Source organism: Saccopteryx leptura, chromosome 10 (assembly GCF_036850995.1).
Source record: "Saccopteryx leptura isolate mSacLep1 chromosome 10, mSacLep1_pri_phased_curated, whole genome shotgun sequence".
Taxonomy (NCBI): Eukaryota; Metazoa; Chordata; class Mammalia; order Chiroptera; family Emballonuridae; genus Saccopteryx; species Saccopteryx leptura.
In genome coordinates this window covers 5,695,175-5,712,871 of record NC_089512.1, presented here as the reverse complement: position 1 = coordinate 5,712,871, position 17,697 = coordinate 5,695,175, and the positions used below count along the sequence as shown (strand labels likewise).

Below are 17,697 nucleotides of genomic sequence, written 5' to 3'. Positions count from 1 at the left end.
AGGGCATCGGTGTTAGGCCAATCCTGTTCCATAGCCACCTAAAGCTCAGAGGGCAGCTGCGGCCCCTGCAGAAGCAGAGCTTGGGACACGGCCACCCCCTCCCCCCTCCCCAGGCCACAGCCCTGCTGCAAACAGCAGGAAGCTCAAAGCTGAGCCCCAGGACTATGGCATCTCCAGAACCACCTCCCCTGGGGAGTCCTCCCTGACCACATGGGTGGATGTCCCTCTTTACTTAGACTGAGTACCCAGATCCATCCCTGGCTCCTACAAGACCTTGGACCAGGGGTGCCCCCTTAGGCCTCAGTTTTCCCACCTAGAAAATGGAGACAAGGCTCAACACTTGCCCACTTGCCAGGACTCAAAGAGGAGGCAGGTGGAAACACCTGTCCTGTGGGACTTGTGTGCCCACAAAGCCACCCAGAGGGTGGGGCTGCTCTCCCCACAGTCCAACCTCCTTCCTCAGACCTGCAGCTCACTAGACCTGGGCTAGCTGCAGCTCCTCCTTAGACTGGGGCCTCCGGGTGGGCGGCAGCGTCCCCCGCACTGCCCCAGAGACCCCGACCCGGGGAGGCCCCTCGGGAAGGCCGGCTTCCCCTCCTGCTTATCTGCTCAGGAAAGAGGTCTTTTGCATCCTTCAGGCTTCAAAGCCCAGGGTGAAACTCCAACCGCAATTTGATCACAACCTCCCAAGAACAGGGCTGGCAGAGAACAAGTCTAGCCAAGGTCATTCATTTCCAAGAGGCCACATCTTGGCTCAGAGTGCCTGGAAGGGTGCAGCCCATCAGCACTGCCTCGCACCGCCCAAACCACAGAGGGGAAACTGAGGCAGGCGAGAGGGGAGATGCTGGCTCCTCTGCCTCATGGTGAGGCAAGGCTCCCAGCGAGCCACCCACACCTTCACAAGCAGATAAACTGAGGCTCAGGACTCAAAGCAACAACCTCATCTTCAATGGCTTTGTGATTCCCAGCTAAAGGAGCTCCAAGTGTGGGCAACAGTGTGCCCCCAGAAGCACTGTCCCCAACCCCAGCTGCCATCCCATGCACACCAGGATGCCATGGAGCCGGGGAGGGGCCAGTGTTGCCAAAGCTCAGATTAGCCTAGAGCCACTGGCCTCCTCCTCTACGTGTGTCTTGGGACCCTGCCCAAATACTGCTCCTTAATGAGGTTATTCATTAATGACGGGTGTCCCTTCCCTTTCTTTTCTGGGAAGAGAGCTCTCCCATCTAGCTGGCTCTCAGCTGGGAGGTAGCAAGCCCGGGCCCCCGCCCCATCCCACCCCACCATCAGTGAACAGTCATCTAGCTTTAATTAGGGCACTGGGTCCAGCCCAGGATTTACTCCTAATAGCCTGATGTGGGGGACAGTGGGGGGACAGTGGGGAGAGGCCAGGAGCCAGGCAGCCCATTGCCCCAGAGAGAGAGGGAGTATCCATCCTTACAGAGCACGTGGCCACAGCCTCACTCCACATATCAGTTAAGGCTGGAGAGGCCGCAGGACACCAGTAATCAAGGAGGACTGCATGGATGAGGCAAGCTAGGGACATGTGGGCTGAGAAGGGAGAGGAGGTTTCCTCTCCCGTCACAGATCGTGGTAGGACCTTTGGAAGATCTTCTGCCTCAAGGTGAAAGCAGCAGTTGTCACACCCACAGCCACAGGGATCCCAGGCAGCCCCTCAGCAGGTCCAGGGCTTTCCGGCAGCAGGAGAAGCCCCCAAGGGCAGCCTGCTGGGGCTGGCCCGGGGCTGACTCTCCACCAGCCAGACTGTGGACCAGGCCCTGCTCTGTGGTCCACACCCAGCTCTGTGATTTGGCTTCAACAGATCCCAGTTGCCAAGGTGGCCTGAGGCCTCCACAGGCCATTTGGGGATCCATTTCCCAAGGGGTCTGACTGGGGCCTTTCTGCCTGGGGCCTGCACCTGTGAGCCAGGTGTCACCGCAGTGACAGGCCCGGGCTCTCGCTGCACAGCCTTAACTCCTCCTTCGCAGCAGCTGGATCATCCCCGCCGGTCCTCAGAGGGGAAAACCGAGGCACAGAGCAACCGAGCGATGTGCCCAAGGTCACACAGCCAATGAATGCCAATCAGGGTGACACGCTCTCTTCCTCAGATGCCAGTTTGGAACGCCCAGCAGCCGGAGTGGCCACTCGGATATCTAATGGGCCTCTCAAACTCCATGTGCCCGGAACCGCGACCCTGACCTCCCTCTGGGTCCTCACTCTCTCTTGACTTCACTCCACCCCTGCCACTCCCCTGCTCAGCTGACCTCAGTGCCTCTGTTCAGCCCAAAGCCTCCGGGCAACCTGGAACCTGCTCTCTGTTATACCCACATCCAACCTACCAGCAAATCCTGTGCCCAACCGGCCCACTGCTTACCACCTCCCTGGCCCCCAGCCTGGCCTGGGCCACCGTCCTCTCTCTCCAGGCCAAGTGCCACCATCAGTTCACTGTGGCTTGAATACACCCCTGCACAGGCCCGGGCCCACGCTGTTCCCTCTGCCTGGATCAGTCTTGCCGCAAAAGACCCCTCTCACCTCCTTCAGGTCTCTGCGTACGTATCACCTGCTTGATGAAGCCCCCTCTCTGTCCCCCATTTTAAGCTGTGCCCCTCCCCAAGCAGCGGCTGATCTCCGTGTGCCCTGCCAGGGTTATCCTCTTGGGCCGTGAGCCCTGAGGAAGGAGGCCCCCGCTCTCCAGCCTGGCGGTGCCGAGTGGCCGTGCCTCCCCAAGTCCGGGCGGCCCCCCGCCGCCCTGCCCAGCCTGCGTGGGGGCCAGCCGTAGGGGCAGGCAGGCGGGCTCCACAGCGGAAGCCTGCCTGCCGAGGTGCCAGGGCCGCCCCGGGGCTGGTCCAGGAGGCCCTCGCTTCCCCTGGCTCCGCTCCGTATGAATTATTAAAGCTCGTTTATGACGAGCCTGCCCAGGCTGTGGCTTCCGTGCATAATTCATGGCTCTCTCAGAAGAGCCAGATGCCGGAACAACTCCTTCTTCCAGGAAGCCAGGAGAAAGTGCAGGGCAGCGGCCCACCCTGGGCCGTCCCGCATTCTCTGTCGCCTTTAGCAACGAGCAAGAGGAGCTCAGGAACTAACTGCGGCCTCCCCTCGGCAGAGCAAAGGATCCAGGCCAGAGACACAGGGCCTCTGCCGGCCACTCTACCCAGGATCCACCGTCCCCTCCCCAGGCCGGGAGCCACCTGCCCTGGTCACCGACGCAGACTGTGTCCATTTTGGGGTCCGTGGTGCCTCCTTCTCTCCCCACACATTCTGAAGGTAGTCAGGCACAATGGGAATTTAACCCCTGCCCAGGCCCATTTAACAAACAGATAAACTGAGGTTCAGCAAGGCTGGCTCTCAGGAGGTGGGCATGTTGACACAGCCCCTGGGTGCCCAGCCAGGTGCTGTGACAGGGAGCCACGCCCAAGCCTGGCCTCCGGGGTGGCACTGCAGGGTTGAGGCACCTGTGAAGGTCGCCCAGTGAGGTAGGGAGAGGACCCAGGAGCTCTAGTGGCTGACGCCGGGCTGGAGGTGCCAAGAGAGACCCTGTGCACGTGTCACCAACCACTCGGGTCAGATTCTGTCACTCACATGTCCCTATCTCCCCTCTTGCACATCCTCCCCACCCCCCAGCATGAGTCAAATCTGCGCTGAGCCACAAATAGCCGTCCTCTGTGTGTATCCTCCACACAGCCCGCTGCCTTGAGGAGAGAGCCCCCTGTGGAGGCTGGCAGGCCACCGGGGGACCCCCAGGGAGCGAGGGGAGGCAGAGCAAAGGCCAGAATTCAACCCATTAGGGCCAGCTTTGTTCTCTGGCCTTGTCCTTCCTCTACCTGGTCAAGTTACCTACCCCAGGCAGTCTTCCTGGACTTCTCCCACCCCTCTTCTCACACCCATAGTCCTCACTCTGCTATACTGACCCTTGCCTTCGGTTGGGGCTGCAGCCTAGTCACCAAGCTCCCCGAAGAGCTTAGTTTGCAGCCTGGCAAAGAGTCATTCGAAACACTTGGGCCTGACCTGTGGTGGTGCAGTGGATAAAACGTTGACCTGGAATGCTGAGGTCACCAGTTCGAAACCCTGGGCTCGCCTGGTCAAGGCACATATGGGAGTTGATGCTTCCAGCTCCTCCCCCCTTCTCTCTGTCTCTCTCTCCCTCTCTCTCTCCTCTCTAAAAATGAATAAATAAAATAAATTAAAAATAAATAAAAAAAGAAAATGAATGGATTTTAATCCATAAGAATGTTTTTTCAGAAAAAAAAAAAAAAAGAAACACCTGGGATTAGATTTGCCCAAATATCCTCCCCTCAGCAGACTGGTCGCTGCCCTGCCACCTCCCTCTGCAGCGGGACAGAGGCTGGAAGGCAGGCCCGGGAAAGGGGCCCTCACTCCAGCCGGCAGCAGAACACCCGGAGAGGAACTGGTGATGCAGGTCACCTACTGTGCGCTCGGTGTGGGATTCCCGCCAACGTCACATCGCACCCCGGCCGGGTGCAGACCAATTCAGGTCACGTCATGGACAAGACTCAGGCCTGGGGGTGAAGCGACACACCCAAGGCCACACAGCCAATCTGGACTAACCCAGAATCTGAACGCAGCAAAGAAAGGCTCTGGGGCCCTAGTCCTGTCCCCTAGCCAGTGGTCAGCAAACTCATTAGTCAACAGAGCCAAATATCAACAGTACGATTGAAATTTTCTTTTTAAAGATTTTATTTATTCATTATAGAGAGGGGAGAGAGAGAGAAAAAGAGAGAGAGAGAGAGAGAGAAGGGGAGGAGCACAAAGCATCAACTCCCATATGTGCCTTGACCAGGCAAGCCCAGGGTTTTGAACTGGCAACCTCAGCGTTTCCAGGTTGACGCTTTATCCACTGCGCCACCACAGGTCAGGCTGAAATTTCTTTTGAGAGCCAAAGTTTTTTTTTTTTGTATTTTTCTGAAGCTGGAAACGGGGAGAGACAGTCAGACAGACTCCCGCATGCGCCCGACCGGGATCCACCCGGCACGCCCACCAGGGGCGAAGCTCTGCCCCTCCGGGGGCGTCGCTCTGCCGTGACCAGAGCCACTCTAGCTCCTGGGACAGAGGCCAAGGAGCCATCCCCAGCGCCCGGGCCATCTTTGCTCCAATGGAGCCTTGGCTGCGGGAGGGGAAGAGAGAGACAGAGAGGAAGGAGGGGTGGAGGGGTGGAGAAGCAGATGGGCGCTTCTCCTGTGTGCCCTGGCCGGGAATTGAATCCGGGTCCCCCGCACGCCAGGCCGACGCTCTACCACTGAGCCAACCGGCCAGGGCCGAGAGCCAAAGTTTTAAAACTTAAACTATATAGGTAGGTACATTGTTATTAACTTAATTAGAGAACTCCTAAGCTGGCCAAAGAGCCGCGTGTGGCTCGCGAGCCGCAGTTTGTCCACCACTGCCCTAGGCCATCTGGACTCCCTAATTCCAAGGTGGACTCCAATAGCCAAGATTCAAAATAGGGCGCAGATAAAGGACCACCTCTCATGTAGGACCCTTTCCTGCCTTGAAGAAGGGCCCAGCCCCACATCCGGATCCCCGCTGCTGCCCACGCAAGCTGAAGCTGGGTGCGACCAGGAAGTCCTTCCTTCTACCGCACCGGAGCTGTGCTGCTGCTGCAGGCCTGCTGTCTGGGCACTGCAGGACCAGCTCCCTGAACCCCCAGCCCCCCCAAGGAACCCGGACCAGGTAGGAAAAGCATGCCCTCTTCCTCCGGGATCTGCTCCCCCTCATGTCCGACTTCTCAAAGGGAGCCCAGCGGCAGGTAAAGCGTGTGCGACTGCAGGTTACTCTTGGTGCTCCGTGGTGAACCCTTCAGCAATGCAGACACCTCCACGGGCCGTGCAGGGCCCATGGCTGCAGTGAGGAAGAGGAGTCAGGCGCTACCCTAGCAGCAACCCCTCCTTCTGAGCCCCAGGGAGGTGGCCAGGCCCACGGGAGCCGCTTCGCCTGGCGAGCCTGGGCTGTTCCCAGGGCTGGCTTGACGAGAGGCAGTTAGGCAAACCAGCAGGGCTGAGCACTGACAAAACACTCAGGGGGAGTTTCCAGCCTTCTGCTAATGCTCTACTAGCTCGTTCATACAGTCATACATTCATGCTTGTGGTTACGAGCCAGGTTCTGGGCTGGGCACTGGGAGGGGACACGGTAGTGAGCAGGCCAGATGTGGGCCTGCCCTCAGGAGCTGAGCATTCAAGCAGAGCAGACCTCTGATCTGATCTGACCCCGATGAGCAGAGGCAAGGGGAGTCCAGTGAGCCTTGTGGGGTGGAATGCATGACGAGGGGCCTGAGCCAGCTTAGGGGTCTGGCAGGTGAAGGTGGCACTGCAGAGCCGGAGGGCAATCGGACAGAAGGGACAGCACGTGCCAGGTCCAGCAGGAAGCTCTGCCCAGGGTGATGCCCATCAACAATTGCAGACCAACCCACCGGCATCAAAGCACACTGGCCTCCCACTCTGAGACTCGCAGAACAACCTCAAGTAAGCACTTCCTCGTGCTGGCTGCTGGAGGGTGCCCATTGGACTCCCGACGGTGGGGGGGGGGCGATGCAGGGAGTGGGAGCAGGCAGTGGACAGTAACCACTGGCCCAAAGAGCAGGGCTCTCTGCTCGGTCCTCGGCTCGCAGCCTGGGCAGGCTCAGCTCGGCCAGGACCTCTCCAGAGGTGCACGTGCGCCTGCGATGCATCTCCATCTGGACACCCTGCTAGCATCTTCAACTCAACGTGTCCAATACCTGCCCATCACCCAGACCCACTCTGCCCAGCCTCCTAGGCTCCGCTGGGGACAGCCGTTCTTCCAGCTGCAGAAGCCACACATTGTGGGCTCACCTAGGACTCCTTCCTCTTTCTTACACCCAGATCAATGGCATGTCTCATCACCACCATGGCCGCCACCTGGTCACATTCCTCCTCTGCTCACACCCCTCTCAGGGCTCCCACCTCACTCAGAGCAATGGCCAAAGACTCATGCTAATTTAAGGGCCTGGCCTGACCTGGCCCCCCACTGCCCTGACCTCCTTCTCCTGCTCTAACCTCATTCCACCTCAGGGCCTTGACACTGGCTGTTCCTCTGCTTGGAACACTCTTCTTCCAGATATGTGACTCCTACCCTCCCCTGCTTCCCAGGCTTTGCTCAAGTGCCTCCTTCCTAGTGAGGCTTACTCTGAACCCCCTCCTGCCGACACATAGTTAAAAAGCAGAACCTCCCCCAACTCATCCTGTTTCTTCTCCATGGCTCTTCTCACCTTCCCCACACAGGCTGTACCAGGATTTTTCCAGGTACCGAAAGACAGCCCACTCCAGGCCCTTGGGCCCCCCTCGCCCCGACTGACCTGTGGACCACCCGCGCCATGGCATTTGGCCTGTGTTCACCAGCCTAGCTCCCATGACCCCTGGGCAAGTCTGTGAGAAAGGGGCAGCAGGCCGCCTCTCCCCATCTTCCAGACGACAAAAGCAAGGCTCAGAGTGGCTGCCCGTGAACACTGTGAACTTTATTTAACACAAGGTTACCGACTGCTTGTCCCGCTGGGAGAGGCTCATAACACACGGCCCCTACCCTGGGGAGCTCCCCAGCACGGGGGGGGGGGGGGTGCTGGACTGCCTGCATGTGGGAGCACCCAGGGAAGGGGAGGTGGGCCCTGTGAGCGACAGAAGGGGAAAGACTGGCAGGGAAGTGCTCAGTCTCCAGGGAACTGATTCCATCTATCCGTTCACTCCACAAGCACTAACCGGGGCCCATTGCAACCCGGCCCTGGTGCAGAACCGCCCAGCCAGGCAGCCAAACACTCCCCCTGTGCTTTGTACCTTGTGCTCCGGCCTCCCGGGCTGGGGACAGCAGAGAGCACCGAGCCTGGCCCCAGTACACAACAGAACTGGGGGCGGGGTTACTCCGCCCTCGGCATGCGGTCCCTCCAGCCGTAAGCCCTCCCTGCTGCCACTCCAGCCCGAGGGGCCTCCAAGTGCAAAGCACTTAACCACATCCCTGATAATTTTTGAGATAGATATTGTCACTAAAACGTCATCTCTCGAGGACAGGGCCTGACACACAACACAAAATAATGCCCGAATGACTGGATGCTCCATCCTCACAACTACACCACATAGAAAATATGATCCCACTTTAAAGGTTAGGAAAATGAGGCATGGGATGACTCAAGACAGGTCACCTCCGGGATTCTCTTTCTGACCCCTGGCTCCTCCCTTCTTCAGTCACCATCCCTGGGCCAGGCTTTCTAGCAGGCTGCAGCAGGGAGACACCGCAAAGCCAGTGCTGCTCATGGCTCTGTGTCCCACTACACGGCCCTGTTAAGTCCCTGCCCTTTTCCATTTTAGAGTAATGGCCTCCTCACGCCACCCATCTAGACATCATTGGTGAAATACATTTCCCTGGCGTTGGCTCCAGAACCATGTAAATCACTCAGCTTAGCGGTCCCTGGGAACTCGGGTCTGCGGGGGCGCAGGCCGGCGGGGCCCCAGTCATGAGCTGTAGGCAGCCTGAGGCAGCCTGGGCACTAGCTCGGGGGTGCAGTGGCCGTGGGGAGCGTGTCAGAAGGAGAGGGATGGGCACTGCTTGGAGCTTCGAGAACTGGGGCTGGACCAGCCTGGATGAACTTCTGCCCGACGCCAGCCCCGCCTCTGCCCCTTGTCCTCCATCAGTGCTTCACTCTCACGGAAGCAGGCTCTTGAGTGCTCTGCCCAGAGCCTCCACAGCCCTGACGGGGGAGGACCAAGACCCCGGGGTTGGGGTGGACCCTGAGAGAGCCTGGCAGAACTGGGTCCAGAGGAGGAGCCCCGCCCCACCGCCCCTGCCCCCTGGACGCTGCTCAGAGCACCGGCCGTGCGTGGTTATTTTTTGTTCAGCCTCATTTCCACTTCCTCTTCGCTGGTGGTCACCCCAGACCGTCAGCTCCCCCTCATTTCCACTTCCTCTTCGCTGGTGGTCACCCCAGACTGTCAGCTCCCCAGAGCAGGCCCGGCACACAGCCAAGCAAGGTGTAAGAGGCGGTCAGGGGGCAGGTCCTGAAACACGGGCAGGCCAAGGAGTGGTCAGCAGGGTGGGTGGGCGAGTATCAACACAGAGGGGCGACTGGAAAGGAGTGGGGCAGCCAGCTGGGGAAGCCTGGTGACCTCTCCGGGACAGGCCCCAGGCTCTGGCCACTGGTCACATGCACAGGTCACATGCATCACAGTCAGAAGGCTCCCAGAACCAGTAGGTATCCCTAGGAGTCTCGGTCCCCCTCATTAAGCAGGGGGTGGGGTGTCCTGTGTACCTTCTTATCTCTACCCGGGTGGCTCAGGGAAAAATGCTGATGCATAGGCCCTACCTCCACCCAATTAACTAACACCCCATGGGTGCCTGGACCCACCTCCACCTGGGCTGGGGCAGCTCCTTGCAAGAGAACCACAGGAAGACTTGGGGGGTAGTCTTTCTGGGCCCTGTGGCACCAGCCAAGCCAGGTCCATAGGGGGCTCTGTCCCAGACCACGTAAAAGCCGCTCAGGCTTCAAAGACACAACCCACGTGGCCGGCAGACACCTGCATAGACTCTTGGCTCAGCAAACACTTGTAGGGCACATGGCATGTATTTGCTTAGAGCTCCAGCCAATGACATGCGGCCACTGCCCCACCCTCTCAGACACACAGCCTCCAAGTGGAAGTGACAAGGACTATGGAAGGAAAAGGAAAACAGTGGGAGGTGGGGGGCTTCAGGCAGCTGAGGAAGCCCCCAACCCACACAGGCAAGTCAGGGGAGGATTCAGGGAACAGTGACTGACTCCCAGTCAAGCACTAAAGGACAAGTAGAGGTCAGCTGGACACAGGCCAGTCCTGCTTGGGTCTGTCAGGGCCCTTTGCAACCCACCCAACCCCTCCATGGCTTAGTCCACGCTCAGTGCATAGTAGGTGCTTGTTACGTGCCCCCCCCACCCCACCCCGTGGAAGGAGCCAGCTGCTACCCGAATGGGCACTCGTTCCTGAGGGCAGACACCCTCCTGTGTCTGCCCCCTGCCCACCAGAAGCAGCTCCCTCGGCTGTGACCTCCACAGCACCGGCTTACAGGGGGGGCAGAGATGACAGCTGCACAGAGGGGCGGTAGGGGAGCATCAGCTGCAAAGGGGTCATTCCTCTGCAGGTCCTGGACATGATGGAGACACTGAGGCTCAGAAGAGGAGCAGGTGGGGCATCCAGACCCCCAGAGTGAGCTAGCTGCACAGGATCTAAGGCTAGGGTGGGGTAGGGAGAGAGGTAGAGAAAGGGTGGAGGGGAGGCCCAGACCCTGCAGCCTGAGCCCCTGAGGTTTCTGGGGGCTGCACTAGCCAAGGTCTGGCTTCAATACTTGAACCTACTGCCTCAGTGCTGCCTTGGGTAGTTCTAGGCACAGGCAGGAGGTGGGTGGGGGATGGAGGAGGGGGGATGGAGGATGGGAGGAGGACGAGGGGATGGAGGAGGGGGGATGGAGGATGGGAGGAGGACAAGGGGATGGAGGACGAGGGGATGGAGGATGGGGGAAGGAGGACGAGGGGATGGAGGACGAGGGGATGGAGGATGGGGGAAGGAGGATGAGGGGATGGAGGAGGGGGATGGAGGAGGGGGGATGGGGGATGGAGGATGGGGGAAGGAGGACAAGGGGATGGAGGAGGGGGGACAGAGGATGGAGGGATGGAGGGCAGGGGAGGATGGAGGACGGGGGGATGGAGGACAGGAGATGGAGGAGGGGGGAAGGAGGACGAGGGGATGGAGGAGGGGGATGGAGGACGAGGGGATGGAGGAGGGGGATGGAGGAGGGGGGTGGAGGACAGGGGGATGGAGGATGGGGGAAGGAGGACGAGGGGATGGAGGACGAGGGGATGGAGTATGGGGGAAGGAGGACAAGGGGATGGAGGAGGGGGGATGGAGGACAGGGGGATGGAGGGCAGGGGGATGGAGGGCAGGGGAGGATGGAGGACGGGGGGGATGGAGGACAGGGGGATGAAGGAGGGGGGAAGGAGGACGAGGGGATGGAGGAGGGGGGATGGGGGATGGAGGATGGGGGAAGGAGGACAAGGGGATGGAGGAGGGGGGATGGGGGACAGAGGATGGGGGGATGGAGGGCAGGGGAGGATGGAGGACGGGGGGACGGAGGAGGAGGGATGGAGGATGGGGGATGGAAGATGGGGAATGGAGGACAGGGGGGACAGAGGATGGGGGATGGAGGGCAGGGGAGGATGGAGGATGGGGGGACGGAGGAGGAGGGATGGAGGAGGAGGGATGGAGGATGGGGGATGGAAGATGGGGGAATGGAGGACAGGGGGATGGAGGATGGGGGATGGAGGGCAGGGGAGGATGGAGGAGGGGGGGACGGAGGAGGAGGGATGGAGGAGGGGGGGACGGAGGAGGAGGGATGGAGGATGGGGGGATGGAAGATGGGGGAATGGAGGACAGGGGGGACAGAGGATGGGGGATGGAGGGATGGAGGACAGGGGGATGGAGAGGTGGGGGGATGCTACCCTGCTCCTCCGCTCCACGTGTGCGCCAGCTCCTGGAGGGTGACTAGGAAAAGGCCTCAGAAAGAGACCCAGGTCAGAGGAGGCCGGTCCTGGTCTGGAGGAATCATGGCTGTGCCAGTGACAGCCAGCCCTAGTGAGCCGTCTTCCCTCATGTGACAGGTGAGAGCAGTGGCCAGAGGGGCAACCTTACTCAAGAGCAGGACAGAGCCCAGGGCTGGCCCCCAGGACCTGAGTCCCTGGCTGACTGACCCCTAGAGCCAGGATGGGTGCAGGGAACAGAGCCCAGAGAGTAACAGGATGGCCAGGAGCCATATCATGAGAACATGGCCTCGTTGGAGCATTGATTTCATCAGATCTGCCAGGAAAGCCCACCAATGACACTCAGTCCTCCCTGCAGGAAGTAGGCACAAGCACACCCCTCTTTGCAGCCGCCCCGACCAAGATGAGAGTAAGGTCTGGCAGCACCCAGACGAGTTCAAGCCCTCCTCTGGCCATGCCCATGATTACGTCCTCAGCAGGGGCCCAGTAGGGTCCAGCCAGCTGCCTTACAGCAGCAGGACAGGCCCCTCTGTCACCCATGAAAGTGTCCTTTCAGTCACCCATGCCCTCCTGGGAACCCAGCAAGAAAGCCAGCAGCCCCCATGAAACCACACAGTGGGACCTCAGCCTGATGAAAAGCAGCTCCTGCAGAGAGACAGGTGTGAGGGAAGAGTGTGGGAGGCTGGGGCGCCCCAAGGGTCCCGTGGTCACGGAGCTACTTGGAGGAGGCGAGCTGCACAAGGGCCGTGTGAGGCAGTGGCAGCGTGCTCAGACCCCAGTGCCGGGTGGGAGCCCTGCCTCCACCACTCACCACCTGTGTGATCTCAGCACCACTCAGCTCTGCTGCCTCAATTTTTCCTGTCTGTGAAACAGGAATAAAAATGGGTAGATCTCATTGGCCAGCACAAGTGAAATACACCACCCAGGGTCCAGCTCATTGATTGACGATGTGGTTAAAATAACTACCTCCTTTACAAATCTTCCGCCAGCATGAACACCCTCTCTTCCCTTCCCCTCTCACCTCTTCCTCAGCCTCAAAACCCTCACGTTCGGGTCTCTTGTCTGCCACGGATACTGCCTCTCCATTCTCCATCAACCCCCCCTTCCCCTGCTTCTTGCTAACAAAACCCAAGTCTGCAAGAATCTCTCCACCTCCAGCCCCAAGGTGACCCCATCCTTAGCTCAAGGGTAAATCTTGATTAGCCTTAGCCAATCACAGTGCACCTTCAGTGATTGGTGAAGAGTGGACATGTGACCCAATGCTAGCCAATGAGGTGTGAGGGAGAGATGGCTGGCGGCTGCTGGATGAGGATCCTCTTAAGAGGAACCCAGAGGAAATATCTCCTCTTTTACCCCTAATGTCTGGTACATGTGATGCCTGGAGCGGTGGCAGCCATCTTGTTGCCGCGAGGGAAGTCAGCCAAGGACAGACGGCCACCCTAGAAGTGTGGCCAGCCAGCGAGAGTGCAGGCGAAGAGTTGGTCCTCGGTGACAGACAGCGTACCCTCCACCCACCTCTGGGCTCCCTGTCTGAGGATAAAAGGCCTAAGAATGATGAAAAAAAACAACAACATTGTCACCTGTGGTTACCAAGGTGTACACACACAGAAGCAGCTTCCTTTCCTTGCAGCCAAATATACTCCCCGAAGCCAGCTTCTGAGGGGGCAGGAGGCAGCTCAATGCCCACTCTCGGGACGTCCCTGCAAATGGGCAGAGCTCGGGGGAAGGCACGGGGTGGGCGGCCAGAGGAGGGCCACAGTCAGAAAGGCTCCGTGCCCCGGGACTCTGGCTGCGCAGGCCAGCTGGGGAGCGACCCGGGGAGCAGAGGCCAGAGCTCCTCCTGGAGCCTGCAAGCGTTCGGCCCGGCTGGACCCTGGGTCCTCGCAGGGCTAGTGGCCAGAGACCAGGGCTGGCCCAGGCAGGGCCTCGCACGCTAGGCCGAAGAGCTGTGCCCAGGGCAGGCTTCTGGGGTTCAAGGTCAGAGCTCACCCTCCATGGGAGACACTGCGGTTCGGCCAGGGGGTCCGGGAAGGGAAGGGAAGCCTCCCAGGCTCCCCCCACGTCCCCCTGCACCGAGCTCAAGGGGGGAGGAGACACGTCCATCTGTGTGAGCCCTTGGTGCAGGGGCCTGTTCTGCAGCTCGTTTCTCTTCTCTAATAAATGGAGTTGGGGGCAGGGCCGAAGTGGGTTGTTTGTTGTTTGTTTGTTGGAACTGGTGGCAGCACCAGGCCTGACCTTTACGGCTTCAAACGCAGCATTTCAGGTGGCGGCGGCAGGAGGACATGGCTGCGCGGGGAAGTTATTAAGGCTAAAATGCCACGTCAGGCTGGAAACACGCAGCGGAGCGGGGCCTCTCCCCACCTTGGGCTCACACCGGCCCGTCCGTGCCCTCCTGGCGACACCGCTGTCCTTGCCCAGGCTTCCCCGAAAGCCTCGCCAGTGCTGAAACGGCACAGGGGCGTGGAGGGCTGCCCAGAGAGACAGTGGGAGCCGGGCCTCACACCACCCAGGCCTGGCTCTGCCGGTTTGCCAGAGGAGGCCTCGAATCCCCCTCGTCCCGTGTCAGGGATGTCGTTATTCATGAGAACCAGCCGTGTGCACAGACTGCCACACAGGGTCACGCCTCGAGCAGCCGGTATTGAGGGGACTGGGGGCCCTGCCCGCCGAGTGTGTGCAGCCAGCAGACACGGGCCTGAAGGCTCCCTTCGGCCACCACAGACCTCAATTTCCCTGGCTGCACAATGGAGGTATCTGGTCCCCCAGGGGCTTCTGTGCCTGGGATATGTCCTTCCCAAGTCAGAGAACCATGCAAGGACCCAGTGCCCAAGGAGATGGTCCATCCAGGCTCCCTGCCCCCACAGTCTCCCAGGTCCTTCTCAACCACTTCTGCCCTTTGCAGAAGTCGCCTCCAAAAGTGCCAAGGACTCTGGGCTAGCCCGGCACTGCCAACACAGGGACCCTGAGACTGGGCTAGCCCGGCACTGCCAACACATGGGCCCTGAAACTGGGCTAGCCCGGCACTGCCAACACACGGGCCCTGAGACTGGGCTAGCCCGGCACTGCCAACACAGGGACCCTGAGACTGGGCTAGCCCGGCACTGCCAACACAGGGACCCTGAGACTCTGGGCTAGCCCGGCACTGCCAACACACGGGCCCCGAGACTGGGCTAGCCCGGCACTGCCAACACACGGGCCCCGAGACTGGGCTAGCCCGGCACTGCCAACACACGGGCCCCGAGACTCTGGGCTAGCCCGGCACTGCCAACACACGGGCCCCGAGACTCTGGGCTAGCCCGGCACTGCCAACACACGGGCCCTGAGATTGGGTTAGCCCGGCACTGCCAACACACGAGCCCCGAGACTCTGGGCTAGCCCGGCACTGCCAACACAGGGACCCTGAGACTGGGCTAGCCCGGCACTGCCAACACAGGGACCCTGAGACTCTGGGCTAGCCTGGCACTGCCAACTCACGGGCCCCGAGACTGGGCTAGCCCGGCACTGCCAACACACGGGCCCCGAGACTGGGCTAGCCCGGCACTGCCAACACACGGGCCCTGAGACTCTGGGCTAGCCCGGCACTGCCAACACAGGGACCCCGAGACTCTGGGCTAGCCCGGCACTGCCAACACACAGGCCCCGAGACTCTGGGCTAGCCCGGCACTGCCAACACACGGGCCCTGAGACTCTGGGCTAGCCCGGCACTGCCAACACACGGGCCCTGAGATTGGGTTAGCCCGGCACTGCCAACACACGGGCCCCGAGACTCTGGGCTAGCCCGGCACTGCCAACACACGGGCCCCGAGACTCTGGGCTAGCCCGGCACTGCCAACTCACGGGCCCCGAGACTCTGGGCTAGCCCGGCACTGCCAACACACGGGCCCCGAGACTGGGCTAGCCCGGCACTGCCAACACAGGGACCCCGAGACTGGGCTAGCCCGGCACTGCCAACACACGGGCCCCGAGACTCTGGGCTAGCCCGGCACTGCCAACACACGGGCCCCGAGACTGGGCTAGCCCGGCACTGCCAACACACGGGCCCCGAGACTGGGCTAGCCCGGCACTGCCAACACAGGGACCCCGAGACTGGGCTAGCCCGGCACTGCCAACACACGGGCCCTGAGAATGTCAGGAAAGCAGACTCACAGTCCCTCAGACATGAGAACCCATCAGTTCAGGGCCCACACAATGGCCCAAGGGCCAGCACCCAGCACAGGTCACTCAGACTCACTGTTTATAAAGAACCAGTAGACAAAAGTTCATTCTTGAAAGGAACTGCCTTCACTTGCCATCCCCCAAGTAGAGCAACATGCAGGGTCATCAAGCTGAAGCTTTATACCCCACATCACCTGCAGCTACTGCACAAATGTCTGGCTGAGAACCCCAAACCTACAGCAGATGCTCTAAGGGATGCTAGTCTCCCTTCCTCTGCGTGCAGATAACAAGCACCCACTCCGAGAGGGAAAGCTGCCAGCCCAAGGTCAGACAGCAAGGCTTTCTACTGCCTGAGCCCAGAACTCCACGGACACCTTCCAGGTGCTCCACTAGGGAAGGGCGGTTTGCAAAGACTCTCTGCTTCACAAAGAACTCGCCAAGCTTCTCAGAATCCCAAGTCCCCCAGAGCATCTAAATACTAGTCAATTTGCAAAAATTTGAATTACAAGGACACAGCCTCTGTGTGTTTCCTTTGCAGACTGTCATGGAGCCAGTTGGTAGATGATCAAACTTTCCAGCTCAGCCTTAACTCAGGCTGTTCCTGACATAAAAGTTTACCAAACACCAGTCCTAACAATCAGGCGGCTTTATTCCTCACTTTCAGCATTTGCCCAGCCAAGCCCTGGCATTAACCTCAAAGGCAGGTGCAGAAGGTGGGCGCTCAGAGTGCATTCTGGGTGCAGAGATAAACTGTGCACAAGCCCGCACATTCAGATGTGCACACATGCACAAGCATACACACTCACATCCACATTCATATGCATACATGTGCACACACCTGTGTATACACGAGCATGCACAGACACACATACCTGCACATATGCACACAAACAACATGAAGCATGCACACATGGTCCCACACTTTTATACACATGCATACAGGCACACAAACAAGTCTTCCTATACAGATGGACACTTGCACAGGTGTGCACAAACATGAACACTGCCAGTATGTGAACAAAATACCTAAGAAGACACACGTAGATACTTCTACACACACTTACATGTGCACACAGGCCCAGGCAAAGGCCAAGCATAGGAGGAAAGACCCAGAAACCACAGTTGAGTCTCAGGTGTTTGCAGAGCCTGCTGTGTGGTGGGTGCCATGGGTGATGGGGCAGGTGGCTGGCACTCAGAGTGCAGGCCCGCGGGACTGAGAACCCTCCCAGGTCCAGCCGGGGCCTGTATGCCCATCTCACGCATGCTCTGGGGCCAGGCCCATCTCTCATCACCTGTCAAACCCCAACCCTATGAGGCAACACCATCGAGGGAATTCTGTGTTAGAGGTGAGGCCCAAGACCAAGAGAGGTTGAGAAAGTTCTCAAGGTCACACAGCTGGTGAGAGTTGTGAGCCTCAGTGTGCGCCAACAGGGGGACTCATTCAGAAAGCTTTGGCCAGCGGGGAAGGAAGGCATCAAGGTGGGAGCAGGGGACCCAGGGTGTAGGCAGGGCCCAGGGCCAGATAGAGAAGCAGAGGGGGCGACCCCTCCCCTCTCTCTACCCCCCCTCCTTTCCCCTTCCTTTAAGGAGTCATTTCCAAGGTGGGCAGTGATGGTTAACAGTCAGCAGGAAAGACATCCTGTGCCCCTCCCTCTCTACTAAACAGTTAAGCTGTTCAGAGCTCAAAGTGGGTCAGTCTAGGAAGCAGCTTCCGGACACCCAAGAGTGGCCAGAGGCCAGGACGGGAAGCGCAGGCTCCTCACACTGGCGAGAGGAGGCCGTCTAAGCCGGGGCCAGGTCTCAGCCCACGTTAGAGCACAGTGCGCAGAGGAGCTGGAAGACCCTGGGCCTGTCTTCCTAGGGCGCTGGGATGTCAGAGGCAGAGGACCCTGGGAGAGAGGGAGCTGAGGCCCAGGGGGAGGAGAGGCTTTGTCCAAGGTCACCACCAGACTAGCTGGCCACAGGGAGAGGACTGGGCTGAGGCCGCCTTTCACAGAGGCCCGCCTGGACCAGGCCGACCCAGGGTGGGGAC

At 59.9% G+C, this 17,697-nt stretch overlaps 1 protein-coding gene across 5 annotated transcripts in view; it reads right to left on the bottom strand.

The window, feature by feature from the left end:
• CACNA2D2 (calcium voltage-gated channel auxiliary subunit alpha2delta 2) overlaps positions 1 to 17,697 on the bottom strand; it is a 136,082-nt gene that overhangs the window by 117,744 nt on the left and 641 nt on the right. The gene's annotated exons all lie outside the window — the stretch shown is intronic.